This window comes from Natrix helvetica (genome assembly GCF_964273705.1).
Source record: "Natrix helvetica genome assembly, chromosome: 1".
NCBI lineage: Eukaryota > Metazoa > Chordata > Lepidosauria > Squamata > Natricidae > Natrix > Natrix helvetica.
The window spans coordinates 247,374,168-247,393,891 of record NC_138548.1 but is presented as its reverse complement, the minus strand read 5'-3'; the positions used below and the strand labels follow the sequence as shown (position 1 = coordinate 247,393,891).

Sequence of the window (19,724 nt, the reverse complement as noted above, 5' to 3'; positions counted from 1 at the left end):
CAATAACGCTATGGGTGGGTTTAGCTCTCTGCGCAGAAGTGGAAGATTGACAGGCTGCATCCAGCAGGAAAGAAGGGGGGACAGCACCGTTCGCCCCTGATCCTTAAGCTCTTCTAAGATGCAGTCAAAAATTCTGCCTCTGTGTGACAAAGGCTGACATCAAAGAACAGCTGACACCACTTGACACATCATAGGGGCTTGGGAAAAAGAAGGAGGAGGGCAGATGTGTGGGGAGTGGTCTTGGGCAGCGTGTCCTGAATAGCAATAGGGCAGAATGAATTTGTGTATTGCTGTAAAAGAGGGGTGTTCCTAATTAACCAAGGAGCAATTCAGTGACAAGAGTCGGGAAGCAGTGATGGAAGTTAAGCAGCATCTTCTATGGTAGAAGCTAGGTTTGAATAGACATTTCTCTCCAGAAGTTACAGACCTCCTGAAGCTTTTCTACTAAGAGGTCAGCAAAGCAAGGAAGAGTAAGAAAGAATAAGAGGGAGATGGTTTGACACATGAGAAGTGGTAATGTACTATCCTACCTAAAAAAAAAGAAAGAAAGATGATATTTTGAATGAAATCATTTTTTCAGTCCTGAAATCCTTAGAAGATTCAATCTTCTTACTCAGCCACAGCTCCCTTTCTGCATAAGTTGAAAATACTGGCCTACTTTACAAAACACTATAGGGTTGTTGCTTATAAAATAGAAAGAACTTCTGAAAAATGATGTTTGGCTCACCTCATTCTCTGCCATAGATTTGGAAGCGGCAAAATAAACTCAGATTTTGGACTGAATGATTTCACTCTCTCAGTGGTGGCTTAAATGAAGCCATCACAAATGTGAGTAAAAAAAACCCATCCATTCTTATTGCTTTGATGCTGATAGTTTTGCTTTGTTTTAACTCTAAAACAGTAAAATAATTATGATTGTTGCCTCTTTGCCTGCCTAACCTTCGTCTGAGGTATTAAAAATATTTTAATAATCTTTTAAAAAGAAGAAAGAAAAATTGCAGCAAGCAGCATTAGTATAGTGGCTCCTTCTCAGACCAGCTATGCTTATGCCAATTCTGTTCACTGCAACTTTCATCCCTGGCCACTTTCTGGAGATCTATTTGTGTTCCTTTCTTCCAAATTCTGCATCTCTGAATTTGATCTTGGAATGAATTTCTCAATATTCTGTTGACATACCTGAAACGTTTTCCGTAGTTGCATAGATTAATCATAGAAAAATATCGTGGATTTTGGTTGCGCACCAACTTAGTTTTCTACTGCTAGAATGACCATTTCTTTTGGCCAAGAGAGAACAAGACATTCTTGGATTTCGCCATCCATCAACTTCATTAGTCATGCTGATTGGGGCTGTAGGATATTAGGGTTTTACAACAGGGCTCCATATTCTCCCCGAATTAAGAAAATACAGCATAGTCTATAACTCTCCAATTTAATCAACAATTTCCTTCATTTTCAATGTATCTTCCTGCAATATGCTGTTGATTGCATTATCCATAAATCTGATTGCCCCCTCCCCAGACATGTTGGACAGTAGTGCAAATCACTTTCAATCAGAAGGGCACCTAACTACTTCTGGACCTTCACATCTGGTAAATTTAAAATTATTGATATTCTGATAAGATACATATGTTTCCTTCTGCTCCAGAATTTTTCAGCCCTCCAACTTCTAATCTTCAAGAGGCTCTTTCATGCTTCCCCTTGAATGTGTAACTAGCATCTCAAGCTCCAAATGTTCAAGTCGAATCTTATTTTCCTTTTTTTTTTCTCGGGACTCCCTGGTAAGAAATGATGAACTGAAGATTTCAGTTTTCAGTGGAACTGACAACTGCAGCAGAATAAAGAGCTGGTGAGTAGACTGCCTCTTTGTAATTCTTTTCCAAACGAGGAGAGGACTTAAGAACACCCACAAATGTTCCAGACAGTTGCTTCTCATGAGAAGATTGCAAGACAGTTGCTTCTCATGAGAAGATTGCAAGTCTCCAGAAGGTTTAGAGATCACCAGCTAATCACTCAAAACAGTTAATTTAACCAGAATATATAATCCAATCCAGTCTGTTTCTTCCAAGTACAATTTTATTTTCCTCCCTCTATTGTCTTCTTTGCGTGTGTAATATCAAAAATATTATAAATTCTTTGGCTCAGAGACCAGTTCCCTCCTGTCCTGTAAAGCACCATCTGTGTGTGTGTGTGTGTGTGTGTGTGTGTGTGTGTGCATACGTTCACAGACACACACAGAGACACATATATCATGGTTTTTAAGGTGTCAGTTGACATGCTCTTGCATTCAGTTTTGTAATATGTAGCATGTTATATAGATATGTAGTAGTACACTCCAGATCTAGCAGAGTTCCCATATAAAAACAATATTGCACTTCTTATGGAAACCAATCCCAATTATCAAGAGATGTATCACAGCAAATCCAGCATCACAAAAGCAATTTCCCCAAAATTTAGTTCATCAAGTTGCCGGACTCTGTATTCACAGATCTTTAGTTGTAAATATAGTAAAAAATATCTGAAAGGAGAATCTTTATATGTCAATTTGTGAGAAATGTCTCTTTTTCTATTGCTACAGTATGCTAGATTCTCTCAAACCAGTGGCTCATATATGGAAAATCACAGCAGGTTTTCCATTTATATTATGTTTCTTTTCATTATTAGGCTTTAATCCATGTACATCATCCAGAGTCACCGCTGTGAGGTGGGTAGCCATATAAATTATTCAAATAAATACGTTATTATTATTCCCTGAATAAATGATTCTTCAAGGTTTATCTCTTTTTGCAAAATATTTTATTAGTTAACTTCATTACTTCAGACATGATACTGTTAAGTTTTCTTGGAAAAAAACCCCACAAACATAAGCAGCTCCTGCAAGAGAGGGTCACAATCTTTATAATATCACCTTAAAAGTAAAGGAAAAGGTTCCCCTCACACATATGTGCTAGTCATTCCCAACTCTAGGGGGTGGGAATGCTCATCTCTGTTTCAAAGCCGAAGAGCCAGCACCGTCCGAAGATGACTCTGTGGTCATGTCGCCGGCATGACTAAATGCTGAAGGTGCATGGAGTGCTGTTACCTTCCCACCAAAGGTGGTTTCTATTTTTCTACCTGCATTTTTACATGCTTTCTAATTGCTAGATTGGCAGAAGCTGGGAAAGGAACGGGAGCTCACTCCGTTATGCAGCGTTAGGGATTCGAACTGCCGAACTGCCGACCTTTCTGATTGACAAGCTCAGCATCTTAGCCACTGAGCCACCGCGTCCCTGATAATATCACCTTACATTACACTGAATTATTTTGTCACGGTTTACAGTGGTGGGAGGAGGAGGATGAATCAAATGTGTCTGGATTGCAACAGAAACCTTTCTCCTTCTTGTACACACCGGCCCATTTCAAGTCACAAAATGAACTCATCAGCTTGCAAAGATCACTTCTGCAATGTCAGGGGAGCAGCAGGCAGTTGATTCGTGGCGAACCATTCACAGACCGTTTTTCCCTGCACATATTCTTTCAGCCCTCTGTCTGACTCACACTCACAGGCAGTCCTCAGCCCCAGGCTGGCGGGGTTGTCGGCAGCACAATGCTTCTTCTTGACGCTTGTTGACGTCTCCTGCAGCTCTAAAACAAAATCAAGTCATGAGCTTCCTGAGTTGCCACGAGGGTGCAAAGGTGGGGCGGAGGTGGGGGGGTGGGGGGTGGGAGGAAAGTGTAGGAGTCACACTTTGATTTTTCAGGAACTTCTGGATTGCAGAAGAACTGGTAGCAACTGAGTACTTTTGCACATCTTGTATAATTATATTGGGGTTAATTGTAACTTAGGTTACCTAATTCATTGTAAGAAAAAATAACCCCATTTGCAGTGCTTTGCAAAGTGGCCCCTGGGCTGTGAGCTTATTGACTCTAGTTAACTAAAATTTGCTTGCATTGGTTGACTGGCTTATATATCAATATAGAAATCATCCTTGTTTTCAACATGCATACATGCGTCTTTAATGTCAGACACAAACACAAGACCAATGAGCACATTACTCTTTTGGGTGTTCTGAAACTCTTGTTTCAGTTTTGATTTGCTCTCTCCTTCCTATCATTTCCATATTACACAGGCATAAACATTGTTTATAGCCATTGAGTCACATCTGAAAGAAAATGTTCCAATCTGAGTTATTTATGCACTAGGGTGAGATGATCAAATCATCAACGAGGCCAGGGGTATCAAACTCGATTTCATTGACCTCGGGGGGCCAGGGTGGGTGCGCCCAGGGTGGACTTGGCCAGCTCAACATCACTCGTGTCGGGGGAACCTGTGGTGGCCTGAGCACTCCGCTAGCGAAAACAGGCTCCTGGATTCCGTTTTCAGCTGCAATGGCTTCCTGCAATCCTCTGCCAGTGAAAACGGAGCTCAGGAGGACTGCGCACAGCTCTCCCGAGCTCTGTTTTCCCTGGCAGAGGTACCAGGGATCTGCGGGCCAAATCTAAGCAGCCTGTGGACCAGATTCAGCCCATGGGCCTTGAGTTTGACACCCCTGAACTAGACTTTTGCCCTCGTGAAGTAGGATAGTGCCTCTTAATTCAGTGAGATAGAGTATATTTCAGCCTTCTTCCTAAATAACAATTCTAATTATAAATGCTTAAGAACAATACATATGTTCCAATGTACCAAAAGTAGTAGTGCATAGAAGAGAATATCTGTAACTTAGGGATGAACTATGGAAGATTGGATCCTCTCTGAACTTGGTTGATTGTAGATGTTTCATTGCCCAACTATCCAAAAGGAGCATTTTTCAAAAGGCAACTGGAGATTCTTGGTTTTGTTTTTTTTCTTTTGAAAATGTTCCACTTCTCAGCCACAAAGCTTCTTTAGTTCTTCAGAAAACATCTAATTCTTCAGAATAGAAGAAGCTCCTTGGGTGAGAAACAAAACATTTTCAAAGAAAAAAAATTGAAGAAACTCCAGTTGCCTTTTGGAAAAAAAAACTAACTTTGGGACAATCATGACTTGGATGATTGAGAATTTCCATAGGCATTATTGCCCACCTATGTAACATCATGAGTGTGGTTCCCAAACAGAGGTTTTGCTGTCTTAGGGTGGTTTTGCCCTGCAGCTTTGAACTGCTCATCCCCTGCACTTAAATCAGTTAGAAATGAAGTCATCTTAAAAAATTCCTTTTTTAAAATTGTCCTCCTCCATTTTGACCTAGTCAAACAAAAATGTTTTTTTTTTTAACTTCTACTGGATTCCTTAATGAACCAGTAACGGAAATTTTGAGGAGAACTGGCAAATATCACCTCTGACTGATTCTGCCCCCATCGATTCCCTGCCTCCCAAGTCCCAGCTGATTGACATCCCAGCTGATCGGCTGGGTCTTCTCCCATTGCTCTGCACAGGAGAACAGAGCTGGAAAGCAGGTTAGTGGGGTGGGGAGGGAATGGGGATTTTGCAGTATCCTTCCCCTGCCACGCCCACCAAGCCACGCCCACTAAGCCATGCTCACTAAGCCACACCACACCCACAGAACTGGTAGACAAAAAATTTGAATCCCACCACTGATGAGAAGATGCTATTAGTTTGGTCAAGTCCACTGGTTAGATATTAATCAACCAATTCTAGAAGCTGACTAAACATTTATCAACTCTTGGACTTCCGGTTCCAGCTGCGGTACGCGACGGGCAAGCTTTGCTCGCTCCGCGCACTCCTGGTGGGCTCCCCTTTGATCGGGGGGGCACAGGATGCCTTGGAGGGGCTCCTGCTGAGGGGGCAGTGTAGCAAGGAACCCCCTGTGTCGGCGGCGGCCGGGGGGGGCTCCCCGCATCGCCCTAGGCATCGGGAGGCAAAATGGGAGGTGCTGCGGCGTCTTCGCGTTGAGGCAGCTGGACAAACTGAAGATTTGAAGGACGCAGTTGCAATGCGGTGAGATGGAGATTCCCCCCATTCCCTTTCATGAGTGAAGGAAAATAAAAAGACTGTCAGCCTTTTGAAAAAACTTGTTCAACCTGTTCCTGGGAAGTGTGACTGGAGGGAGGGGGATTCCCCCCCCCCTCGGACAAGCGGCTTTAAACTGTTCTGCTCTCTGCCCCCAGAGGAGGAGGGGGGAGCCTGGAATGAAATCACGCTCATAGCAAACACAGATTTTCTTTTACTGTAATTGTGAAAATGAGGTGATGATCTGTTTCCTCTGAAAACTTTGAAAACTCTTGGTTTGTTGCTCTCTGATCCCGGAGCTGGCAGGGCAAGATGGCACACTTCCGTCGTCTTCATGTACTTTGAAATTTGACTCCACTCACAGAAACTGCTGGCATTTGTCTTTGTCTCCGTGACACTCAGAGAAATCTCTTGTTACATTTTACCCTGGACTTGGAACAAAGGATTTTATTGCTTTATTGCCTGGAACTAGAATTGAGAAAAGGTCTTTATCTGTCTGGACTCCCTGACAGATCTCTCTTGGCTATCCACCTTCCCAATTGTTTCCTCTCTGTATTGACATTGTCATCTCTGAGCTTTGCTTACTACAATGCCACCTAAAAGACCACCACCGGGGAAACCGGGTTTTGCTGGCTCCACCCCAGCATCTTCAATGTCTAGCCCCAGCGGACAACAGACACTAACTTCTTTGTTTCAGCCTAAGCCCCCTGAGGTGGACTTTCAACAGATGTTTCAACAACTCTTAAAGGGGCAGGAGGACTTAAAAAATCAATTGAAAGAAATGAATGAGCAGCTCAGAGAGAACCAAGACCGGGCGATCCAAAATTCACGGAGACTGGAGCTTTTGGAGGAGGGGACGGCTGAGATGAGGAGGGAGGTGAAGGGGGTGCAGAAAGGAAACCAAGAACTTGAGAACCACCAGATAAAAGTGGAATTTGAAAGGATGTCTTTTTTTCTTAGATTTCAAAATGTAATTGAGGCTGATGATGAAGATCTGAGGGATATTATGACAAATTTATTGGCTGAATATATTAAAAAAGACAGACAACAGATGGGGTGGGACATGGACCTGGTCTATAGAGTAAATTCAGCATATGCCAGAACACACAATGTTCCAAGGGAGGTACACATTAAATTTCTCAGAAAGACCACAACAGATGAGATTCTGAGTGCACAAAGGGGGCAAGCACTAAAATACAAGGATAGAGAAATAGCCATTCTGAAACAAATCCCAAAGAAAATTAGAGATAAAAGAAAAAACTATTCGCTTCTAGCGAATAAATTATACCAGAAAGGGGTGTGGTTTAGATGGCTTATGCCAGAAGATATGCTAATATTCTGGGAGGACACAAGAGTTAGAATCAACACAACTATGGAGGCTGAGGCCTTCATGGAAAAAAAGAAAGTCCTCCTAGATAAAACTGATGATACTATACGGGACATACAGGACACGGGAGGTGCCGGAGCTCTGCTGGAAGTGGGAGAAGAGGCAACATTGAGAAAACTCAGATCACAAAAATGAACTAGAAAATCTGTTTGATATAAAATGATTGAAATTGTTTGAAGATAAAAGTTTATGCTGACAAAATACTACTAAGTAGCAACAATCTAATGTATTAATAAATGAAAGTTATGAGAATGGGGGGAGGGCCATTTCCTGCATAATGTAACTGTCAAAATTTGTAATTTTACCCATTACCCCTTTCCTTGATTATTTTTTTTAAAACTAATAAAATTTTGTTTAAAAAAAAAACATTTGTCAACTCTTGACCTTGTGTTTTTGAAAGGCAAAATTTGGGTGGGTTTTAATTGGGAATCAAAAATTAACTCTTAAGCAGTTGTATAAAGATGATTTTTTTTTAGGTTCTGCTTTTTCAACCTCCTCTTTCAATTATCTGGCCTGGCTCAACTGTAAATTTTTTCTTATTCCTCCTGACAGTCCATTCAAATTTTTTTAATTTTTAAATTGTGTTATTACTAATGGGGTATTTTAATGGTGATTTTTAACTGTCTAAATGTGATGTAATTTGTTACCTCCTCCGTGCATGTATGTCTTTGTATATGTGTATGTTTATGTGTTTGTACATATGTTTTATGTTTTATATGTTTTATTGTACGCCGCCCCGAGTCCTGTCTGGAAAGGGAGCGGCTAATAAATTCAAATTTATTATTATTATTATTATTATTATTATTATTATTATTATTATTATTTCCTCCATAAACAGAGAAGCCTTATTGCATTGTAGGATTGTGTTGTTTCGGCTTTTTTCCCTTCATTCTTTTATTTCTTTTTATTTTTTCTTCTCCCTATTTCTTTGATCTAATTTTTTGTTTGTCTTTCAGCATATAGCTCATTTTGATGAATAGTTTAGAGTATTGCTATCATGGGTAGCAATTAAAATTGTAATTAATAAAATTAATTAATAAAATTAATAAAAATTGGTTTTAAAAAAATGACACACCTTCAAGCTAGGTCAGATCAAGAAACTGGAATGGCAGCGATTCCAGAAATATTCTTCATGGTAATGAAGAACCATGAAAGATTGAAGGAATTGTTTCCTTTTATCATACACACACACACACACACACACACACACACACACATATGGCTGTGTGTAGGGTGGGTTCCTACTGGTTCAGACTGGTTCGGCCGAACAGGTAGTGCAATTTCAACCAAATTTGGTACACAGACGAGTTACTCTCTGGAAACATACTCTGAGGGTAAGACACCCCTAACACCCCTTGGGGTGTGTGTTCTGCTAAGAAAAAAAATGTTGTGGCTTTAAATGGCTTCTTCTGTACAGTACAGTGGAGTTGCCATGGGATAACATCTTCACAGTACTCCACAAGGGGGCTCCCTCTGATAAAGAGGAAAATCGAACATTAGAAATTATGTTTGGTCCAGACATTTCCCCCTATAAATAAATACCCAGGCAACACCAGATTGTCAGCTAGTATTTATTTATAGGGGGAAATGTCTTCCTCCACATCTTCCTCCACATCTCCCTTAATGGCTCTTTCATACCTTCCCCAAAGTCAGCTGTACACATCCACATTCTTGCCACCTTGGCAGAAGCAATATTCCACCTTCCTGTGTGGCAGAAGGCCCACTCACAGCCAAATTCACCTGCCTTTGTTGAGAAATGTCACTACTGCTTTTGATTCAGGACCAATACATCTTATAACTGGCCTTAGCTGTATGAGTTCTGACAATGATCCATCTTTAGGAGCACGACTTGATTTGCCAACACACAGCTGGATCAGCATCATATCAACCTCCTGCTCTGCTTGACTTATTTAGACTGAGCAATATCAAGTGTGAGCAAATTTGTTCATAGCAAACCCTTCCCACCAGGAGCTGAGACCCACAATTTCCTTTAAGGGCAAAGCAAACAATCTCAGATTGGGAAGAACATGTGTTAAAAATGACATGTTCTTTTACTGCTCTAGTCCAGGACTCTCCAACCTTGGGAACTTTAAGCCTGGCGGACTTCAACTCCCACAATTCCCCAGCCAGCTGGCTAGGGAATTCTGGGAGTTGAAGTCCCCCAGGCTTAAAGTTCCCAAGGTTGGAGAGCCATGCTGTAGTCCATAATTCAGACTCCAAAGTTATGTTAAAGCCATTAATAGATTGCCAAAAAGTCAATAGAATAACGCCAAACCAAGTAAAATAATAATAATAATCTCAGAATAATCTACAATATTATTATATTGTACAGCGCTCATCCAGAATCCTTGCGGGATCGCATCCTACCACATACTTCCCTGCGACCAATTCGCTCTCACAGGGAGGGACTCCTCCTGGTGCCGTCCACTAAGCAGTGCCAACGGGCGGCGCCTAGGAGTAGAGCCTTCTCTGTGATGGGCCCAACCCTCTGGAATGACCTCCCCCCCCCCCGATATCAGGACCACCACCGACTTCCGCTCCTTCCGACAAAAACTGAAGACTCACCTGTTCCGTTTAGCCGGCTTGGCCCATTTATAGTCTTATCTTACCTCCTGGCAGATATTTTTAATTGGGTATTTTTAGGGGTTATTTTTAAACATTGTTTTAATTGCTTTACTTTAGGTACAGTTTTTTACAGCCTCCTCTTTTAAGTATTTAGTATTTAACTATGTTTGTATTTATTCCTCTGTATTTATGTGTTTTAATTTGACTGTACACCGCCCCGAGTCCCTTTTGGGAGAGGGGGCGGTATAAAAGTTTGAAATAAAGTAAAGTAAAGTAAGAAGTAATCAAAATAAATACTAATTCTTCAACAAAGATATATGATTTATAAATATGTCAACAGTCCTGACTCAGCTGCTATTTTTTACACCCTGTAACCTGGAAAATATGTTATAGCAGCAACTTTTCTCAGCAATGGAGGAAAAAATAATGAAAGTTGAGCACACCCATAAGTCAAAACTTATGCCTTTATTTACTATTTATATTTCTGGATAATGTTCTTCAATCTTGCAAAAAAACGCCATAGCCCAAAAATAAAACAAGAGATAATGGGTTAAATAAAACAGGTTATAGAATCTACCCTTCAAAACATGGACATAGTTGTCTGCAATGGTAACTCATATTTGCTGCCTGGAAAGAATCACAACGCAAAAGGTGAGTTGCAATCCTAACATACCTACAAAGCAAGGAAGATTCTATCTTTATATACTGCTCTGATCTTAGCTTATCCTCTTTCCTAGGTTCCTGGGGTCTGGATTTTCTGGCTAGAAAAAATAGTGAGCAATTCAAATTGCCGATATCTAAAGCACAATAATGCCGGCAAAATATAAGCCCACTTCAGAATGACTCATAATGTTTATCAGTAACAAAGGCAAGGAGATAGCATCATCAGAGTCATGCAAGGACTGAGTTTTCAAGGAGAATACACAACTAGGAACCAAATACAAGATATGCCTACTCCCCCCCCCCTTCCAAAATACCCCTTCCAAATAAAGAAAGCTCCCAATCTAAGTCAACTAGGTCAGGTTCAGTGTGTAGGCAGAGATGGCGGGTGGGTGGAGTTAAACCTATCATGAGCTTAGAATCCTTATGTTGCCAAAAGCGATCCAAGTCCAGTCCTCCCCCCTCTCCCACAATGAATTCCATTGACCCTTATATGGCACTTATTCAGATTTGAACCTTAGCTGACTAGATTCTGGTGTATACGTTTGTGATGCTGCCTGACACAGTGCAGATTAACAGTTCCTCTCTGCTACTGCTTGGGCTTAAACCAGTGGTGGGATTCAAATAATTTAACAACCGGTTCTCTGCCCTAATGATTTCTTCCAACAGCCAGTTCACCAAACTGCTCAGAAAGTTAACAACTGGTTCTCCCGAAATGGTGCAAACTGGATGAATCCCACCACTGGCTTAAACTTTCTGGTACTTCTTCCCCACTTGCAGTTAAGTAGCTCCACCATGCCCAATGTTCCTCTTTGATTGCATGATATTGATCTCATCTGCTCCCCAAGCTATAATGTAAAGACCATTACACCGCTGTTTTATGCACTGACAAGTTTTAATCTGTCAGCATCCTGGCACAGCTTCAAGACATGTAAAACCATAGACCAGTGGTTTCCAACGTGAGGCCCACACCCCACAGGGGGGCAATTTGATTTTGATGGGGGCAATTTGAACCTTGTTTAAACCAAGTGAATGGCCTTTTAGGCTTCCTCCGCGTGAGCAGAGTTCACTTTTTGAGTAAAGTAAGAATTATATGTCTGAGGGGGGGGGGAGGAATCAGGATTTTAAACAAGCTTAGGTGGGCATGGCCAAAAAAAGGTTGGGAACCACTTCCATAGAATGTTTCTATCCATAATCATAGAAGTGAGGCCAGGTCAGGCGACCTAATACGGGTGTGGCTAAATGTCTGAATCTCCACTTCTGCCCATTCTTTTCCTGCAACTTTCTCTCCCTCGGCTCTTTCTCCTAAAATTCTTTCACACCTGTTACATCCCTTCCCTCACTATTTCATAATTCTCTACTGGGGCAACATCAAAATGTTGACACAGCAGTCACACTTTTTCTCAATGCAGCATCTGAAAACAAGGAGAGATTTTCTCTGCACTTCAAGGTAGGCCTGATCAAGAAAGAGACACTATGTGAATTCCAGAAATGCTTATTTATGTACCATGTTCTTTATATGCGATATATTAATAGAATGCTGCTTTTTAAGGACAACAGTGTCAAGGTGAGGCTCTTCCAAGTTTCTTTCTCATGCTTTCTACTTTCCCTACTCTTTTTGATAAGTGAGACATTTGTTGAGTTTTGTCCCACTTTACGACCTTTCTTGCCACAGTTGTGAAGTGAATTACTGAGGTTAGTAACCCTGTTGTTAAGTGAAGCTGGCTTTCCCATTGATTTTGCTTGTCAAAAGGTAGCAAAAGATGATCATATGATCCTGGGACACAGCAATGATCATAAGTATGAACCAGTTGCCAAGCATCTGAATTTTGATCACATGGGGATGCTACAAAGGTCGTAAGCATGAAAAACAGTCATGTTACTTTTTTCAGGGCCGTTTTAACTTTGAACAGTCACTAAATGAACTGTTGTAAGTTGAGGATTACCTGTAATTGTTTTTCCTTTCTCACCTTCTTCTCGAGGCCAGAGCTAAATTCCTCAATAGATTTTGTGATTATTTGCCGTTTTTCCAGAGTAGGTCAATATCCATCTCGTTTGTCAGCCCATGTTGTCCATTGATTAATCAGCATCAGTTAACAGTTTAGACACGTCATCAGGACAAACTTTGTCTCTTTCCCCCAGGGGCTTTGGCTGTCTTGTATCTCTTGCTCTCCATATGCATAATTGTATTCGTTTAAGTTACAACCCTTTGGTGCTGCTCAGTTATCTTCAGTGTCATCAAAGTCTACCGAGCAGTAGTGCTAACTATCCTCATGGTTGCCAGTGAGTCTTGGACTGAATACAGGAGGCACGCTAGGCAATTCAACCACTTCCACAAGACCTGCCTCCGTAGAATTCTGAGGATCCGGTGGCAGGACAAGGTGGCAGACACAGAAGTCCTCTCCAGAGCAGGCCTGACTTCAGTTCACACCCGGCTGATGAAAACCCAGACACGCTGGGCAGGCCATGTTGCAAGGATGCCAGACCATCACATTCCCAAAGAGCTCCTCTATGGCGTGCTGCCTCAAGGAAAGTGATCACACAGGGGACATAGGAAGCGATACAAAGACACGTTGAAAGTCTCCTTCAAGTCCCTGGAAATTGACACCACCTCCTGGGAAACCCTGGCACAAGACCGATCGACATGGTGCACACTGATCCACCAAGGCTGCCAGACATCTGAGGACAGAAGGACAACCATGGCACAAGAGAAGCGAGCACTCCGCAAAGCCAGAGCTGCAAATGCTGCAACAACGGTGTGTTCTGTCCGGTGTTTCCAAAGAATATGCAGACACAGGCTTGGCTGTCTGCCATGACTAATTACATAGATAAAGCCACCCCTTGGCTAGGAGCCTAGAAAGTTATCTTCAAGAACCCAAGATTAAATTTACAGAATGCTTTCTCAACGGCTCGTGTAATGGACTGTTGTTTCCTGCAAAGATTCCCCTCCAGTCGCTCCACCTATAAACTCTTTGGGAGGGGCCACACCCTTAGCCAGCTATCCTTACTTCCTTCTATGATGTCTTCTCCACAGCTGTTCCTTTCTCCTATCAATTCTTTGCATACGCACATCAGGGACAACCTCCCTCTGTTCCTCCTCACTGCTCCCTGACTCAGAGGCCACCTGGTGGCCAACAGGGCTCTCTAGTTCCTGCTCTGACTCCAAACACCCACCAGAGTCTTCCTCTCCTCCGGAGCAATCCCATAATGGTCTGAGCTGTCAGAGTCCACCAACAGCTCAGCCGGCCACTGCTGGGCCACAACAGGTGTCCACACATGTCTGCCCGACATGTGGCAGAACATTTCATGCCCGTATAGGCCTTACCAGCCATCTGCGGACACATCATGGACAGCCCACAACCTGTTAGATGTCAAGGTCCTCTTTGAACATGATGGACGAACATCATCCTGCATAATTATATTAGTTTACATTACAATCCTTTGGTGCTGCTCAGTTATCTTCAATGTCCTTGTAGGTACATATTTATGTTTGGAAGCCCCTTCCCTATAAGCTTCTTCTTTTCACATTATTCTTGATTTGTGAGATGCCAAAATGGAGGAGAAAGGAGGAGAAACAACAGACAAACGAACTTAGAGAAGCTAAGACAGACACCCCCCCCCCAATCTTGTAGAAAATGGCAGTGATCTCAAACTCACACCACTTGTGAAGCAGTGCCCCAATTTCTGAATGTTTTCCTGCTTACATGGCCAAGGGGAAAGTAGCAAAACCAGTGAAGAAAGCCAATTAGTACAGTATAACAACTGTCATCCTTACACATCTAGACAACATGGTTTGGCAGGGACTCACAAGGGAAGCAACCAAATCAAGATAGGGATTGGCAGTCCAGACGGCTAATTGTAGGGGTTTTGTTTTGTTTTGTGTTGACACCAAGAGGGGTGAACAGCATTTTGAATCGCCAGCGAGGAAAGGAATCCTCAGCTAGACATAAGATATGCAAATTTAATCAGTCTTCAGGTTCAGAACTCAAGAAGGAACAAAATAGAAAACTCAGCCACAGTAAGCTCTTTCATAGCAGAGGCATTGCTTTAAATAAGGAGACGGACTCCGGGCTATGTCTAATTGGACTTCAAGATTGGTCCTTTACGGTTTGCAAGTGTGTTTTTCTAATTTGGCCCCTTCCAGATAGGTTGGATCTGCAATTCCCAGAAGGTCCAACCAGAATACAGATCATCCTCGACTTGCAACAGTTTGTTTAGTGACCATTCAAAGTTACAATGCCCTGAAAAAAGTAACTTACGGTATGTCCATTTTTCACACTTGCAACATCCCCATAGTCACATGATCAAAATTCAGACACTTGGCAACAGGTGGTTGCAATGTCCTAGGGTCATGCAATCTCCTTTTGTGAGCTTCTGACAAGCAAAAACAATGGGGAAGACAGATTCACTTAACAATCGTGTTACTAATTTAACAACCGCAGAGATTCACTTAGCAACTGTGGCAAGAAAAGAAAAGTTGTAAAATGGGGCAAAACTCATTTAACAACTGTCTTGCTTAGGAGTCCTTGGTGCTGTCTGAGCTTGCTTGTTTTCTTGCAGATGTTTCATTACTCTAACTAGGTAACATCATCAGTGCTAGTAAGGAGTGCTGTTTGCTGTCCATTTATATTCTGGTGGCTTGCCTGTCTGTGTGACTGGGGGCGGCCTTAGAGATTCTTTGGTTGGGCTATTTACTGATGGCTCTTTGGCAGTTTCTTGACTGGGGTATTTGCTTGGCAACAGAATTCTGGGGCTTAATTGTGATATCATTTGAGGACTACCTGTACTCAGTCTTAGAATTATGGATGTCATATACTTTTGGAGAACATCAACATTTGGAAAAGGGATACTATTAACATGGGATATTAGGTCTTGCTGGGAGTACCCGACAAATAAAAGATGGAGACAGTTTTTAAAAAACCAAGCAACATAAAAAGGATATTACTGTAGGTGGGGAGAGAAGAATACAAATAACCTGAACGCCACTATATCTGCTCAAAGTAGTAACAAACTAAGTAAGTCGTGGAAAGCAATCCAACTGTCAGCCTCTGCTTTGCTGCTTGCTTTCGGCTGCCATTGAAACGGGGAGGGGGGATGACATGGTATTTGGGAGGGGAAGTTTTCAGCACAGGAGTGAATGAAGAAGGGAGTGTTTTTCTCACCATCTACTGCGCATGCTGCAGATAGTGGAATTGCCGCCCAAGGCCAACTGTCCGGCATACCAACCTGATGATGTTTTTTGAAGATGCAACCCACCTGACACCTGTGGGGTGTGCGGATTGGACTGGGGGATGGGGTTGCCAGGGGGAGGGAGTTGGGTCACATATTGATATCTATGATTATGCGCGCTTTTGCCTCAGATCTTGCTTTGCCTAGCTGCTATCTACTCATAACCAGTAAAAGTACTCTTAATTCTGAAATATGGAGTTGAGAGGTTTCTTTCTTGGTTACTGATGGAGGCTGCCCTGACACCAACTGAATACTGGAGCAACTTGCATAACACTTTGCTGTTGCGTGGCAAAAAAAAAAAGGGTGGGGGGGAACAGGTCCCCATACAAAAATAGGTTTTGGCAAAGTTGAGTAAGTTTTAGAAAGCAAAAGGAAAGAAAGACCAATCTAACACCGAAAAATCATGTTTTCAGATAGCCCGTGTCCTAGGTAAAATAAGGTAAAAGCTGAGTCAAGAAAAGAAATTCTGTATACACTCAGAAATTCCTCAACTATGTTAGAAGCCAAGTCCATCATGCAAACTTTGCACTTATCAGCATGCAAGCAGCTTATGTCCCAACTGAAATGACACTGCCTAGTCTTTTTAATAAGGGTTACCTATAGCACTGCTGCTCAGATCAACCACTGAGCTGAATTCAGTGGCAGCCAATGTGCCCAAACAGAGTAGTTGTGATGTGGCAGCTGTTTTCCTGCTGTGATGAGGGAGCTGATGTCTTGCAGTTTGCCTCTTTGCCAATGAGTTTTGATTTTGCCAGTCTTCTGAAAGCAAAAACTCAGCAATGAAAACCCCTCTTGGGATGTGCTTGTAACAAAACCTAGAATGTGAGAGGGAACCGCATTGCCTAATTGCAAAAATGCTTGAGATAATAAGCACCTTGAAAACTTGCATCAAATGAAAATACGTTAAAATTAATAGTCCACCAGAGTGGTCTCATCCCAACAGTCTAATGAAGTATGATAAAGAATGTTGAGTTCAAAGGATGCCAGATAAGGAAGGTAAAAAAGATTTTGGCAAGTGCAAGATGATGTAAATTAAAAAATTCTGCCCCTGCAAAACCAGCTGCTTTGAAAAAGATTAAGTGCAAAGAGGCCCAGCCTTTTTTTTAAGGATATCACTGGTAGCAGTCCATATTCTTAGCCTGGAATTCATGTTTGATAATCCACCGAAATTTTACAGCTTCAATAAAGTTCAGTGTCGGCTGCCAAAGGCAGCCAACTTCAATGTTGTCTGCCAAAGGCAGCAAATTAATCAAAACTCTGAGAGTTTATCAGCAAACACCACAAACAATGTTATTTTCACACCAGTTAATTACCAGAACTTTCCCCAAAGAATCTTGAGCCTTGTTGTAACATGGTATAAGAATCTAGCTTTTTCAATTAAATATTCCAAGTTCCCTCATATAATTATAATTTGCACAATTCCCTGGGGAGAGACTGAGAATGAATGACTTTTTTTTTCAATTTTTCAATTTTATTAACAAACATGTAAAATACACACACACAAAACTTAGACGTACAACACATTTACACAATTCAATACAAACAGGAGCTTCCTGTTCTAATAGCAATTATCAATTGATACCGCTCATCTTATATGATTTCCCTTTTTATTGTATTTCATTTGGATTTCACCATTCTTAACTCTCTTATTTTACTCATAACTATTATTTTTGAGTTTTGTTATATTCCTTCATTGATTCTTGTTTCTTTCCTCCATCCACCTATACCATTTATCCCATATCTGATAGAATTCTGATTCTTCTTTTCCCTGAATTTCTTTAGTTAATTTGTCCATTTCAGCACAATCCATAACCTTTCTTATTATTTCATCTTCGCTTGGAGTTAGTTTGTTTTTCCATTTCTGGGCAAAATCAATTCTTGCCACCGTAATTATATGTAGTATTAAATACTGGATTTCTTTTTTGTATTTCGCAGACATTATTTCTAATAAAAAAATTTCAGGTTTCCATTCTATTTTAACCCCCGTTATTGCCTCCAGCCAATTTTTGATCTTTTTCCAAAAAAATTTAGCCTCCTCACAGGTCCACCATAAATGGTAATATGTTTCATGTATCAATTTGCATTTCCAACATTTTGGGGAGGTATTTGTTGAGATTTTAGCTAATCTTGTTGGTGCCAGGTACCATCTATAAAACATTTTGTACTGGTTTTCCTTGTATGCAACTGATAATGTCATTTTTAAGTTTGTTCCCCAAAGTTTTTCCCATTTGTCTAATTCAATATTATAGCCAAAGTTCTGTGCCCATTTTATCATTTGTTCTTTCACAATTTCCTCTTCCATTTTATATTTCAGGAGAAATTTATATATTCTCCCTATCATCTTTCTATCTGAGCTTTGAATAATTTTATCCAATTCGTGTGGTTCTGTTTCAATGTCATATAATTTGGTATCTTTATTGTATTTAGCTTTGATTTGAAGGTAAGTTAGCAGTCAACTTTCATGTTCTGTTCTGCCAATTCTTCAATTGTTTTTAAATTTCCCTGTCTATCAATTAAGTCTCTATATCTTAGCATTTTGTTCAAATCTATAAAATTTGGATGGGTTGTCCTTTCTGTAGATGATAGCCAATTCGGAATTTTCACATAGTGGATTTTTTTTTATTTTGAGCCATTTTTGCAATATCGCTCTTCTAATTAAATTATTTTGAAAGTATTTGTGTGCTTTATTTTTATCATCCCATAGGAATGTATGCCAGCCTGCTTGCAAATCATGGCCTTCCAAGGTCAAAATTCTTTTATTCTTTAGCTCTATCCAGTCCTTCACCCATGTTATTGTTACTGCTGATGCATATAGATCCCAATTTGGTAATGCTAAACCTCCCCTCTCCTTGCTGTCTTGCATTGACTTTAGTTTAATCCTCGCTTTTTGTCCCTGCCAAATAAACCTAGTGGTTATTTTGTTTAATTCTTGAAAGAATTTTTTACCCGGATTAATAGGTGCGGCTTGCAACAGGAATAAGATTCTTGGTAAAATATTCATTTTAATTGTCGCTATACGTCCCATGAGTGATAGTTGAATATTTTTCCAATTTTCTAAATCTTTCTTTATTTGTATCACTAATTTATTATAATTATCGTCTTTAATTGTGGAACATTTTGCCGACACCCAGATCCCCAAGTATTTTACTTTCTTAGTTATTTGCATTCTGGTTGTTACTTCCAGTTCCTCTTGCTTTTTTGTCATGTTCTTGATTATCATATATGTTTTGTCTTTATTGATCTTTAGTCCTGCCACTTTGCCATATTCTTCTAATTTTTTAATTAATTTCAGGCTGGATTCTACTGGGTCCTCTAGAACAAATACTAAATCATCGGCATAGGCTTGGGCCTTATATTCTTCATTTTTGAGTCTTAAACCTTTTATTCCCTGGTCCTTCCGAATTTCATTTAATAAAATTTCCAAAGTTAATATAAACAGCAAAGGAGAGAGGGGGCATCCCTGTCTGACTCCTTTTTTTATTTCAATCTTCTCTGTTAATTCTCCGAAAATGAATGACTCTTAAAACATTCATTCTGCAGACCTCTATCCGTTTATCCAGGTATAATTCACATTGAACTTGGTGCTTGGGTCATATATCATGCTAAATACAGTTGATAGTTCAGGGCGGTTTCATTATTAACACCAATTTATTTAAATTTCTCTGCTAAAATATCTTCTCAGAAAGGCTTGCTGAATATATCCAAACTCTTGTCTAAAATTATTCTAGGTATCTGCTCCAAGAATCAAATTCTTGATTGCAGAGGTGTAGACTTACCCTTCCTGCAATGCTTCAGAACAGGGCCCTCCAAAAGACTGGCAACTTTAAAACTTGTAGACTTCAATTTCACAAATTCCCCATGCTGGCTGGGGAATTCTGGGAATTGAAGTCCACAATTCTTAGAGTTGCCAAGTTTGGAGAATTCTGTTTTACAACCGTGGCTCCCCTAGCATTAGCTGGT

The 19,724-nt window shown here is 40.8% G+C and overlaps 2 protein-coding genes across 6 annotated transcripts in view; both read right to left on the bottom strand.

Annotated features, from left to right (window-relative positions):
- The window catches only part of LLGL2 (LLGL scribble cell polarity complex component 2), a 377,463-nt gene that overhangs the window by 185,528 nt on the left and 172,211 nt on the right, over positions 1-19,724 (bottom strand). The gene's annotated exons all lie outside the window — the stretch shown is intronic.
- The window catches only part of LOC309385177 (melanin-concentrating hormone receptor 1-like), a 71,989-nt gene that overhangs the window by 12,329 nt on the left and 39,936 nt on the right, over positions 1-19,724 (bottom strand). Inside the window, exon 1 of one of the 5 annotated variants that reach the window (XM_081939313.1) lies at positions 19,541-19,567. The exons of the other annotated variants lie outside the window; for them this stretch is intronic. The gene's annotated coding sequence lies outside the window, so the exon portion shown is untranslated. Of the gene's footprint in view, positions 1-19,540; positions 19,568-19,724 lie in introns of those variants that run through there. 5 annotated transcript variants of the gene reach the window in all.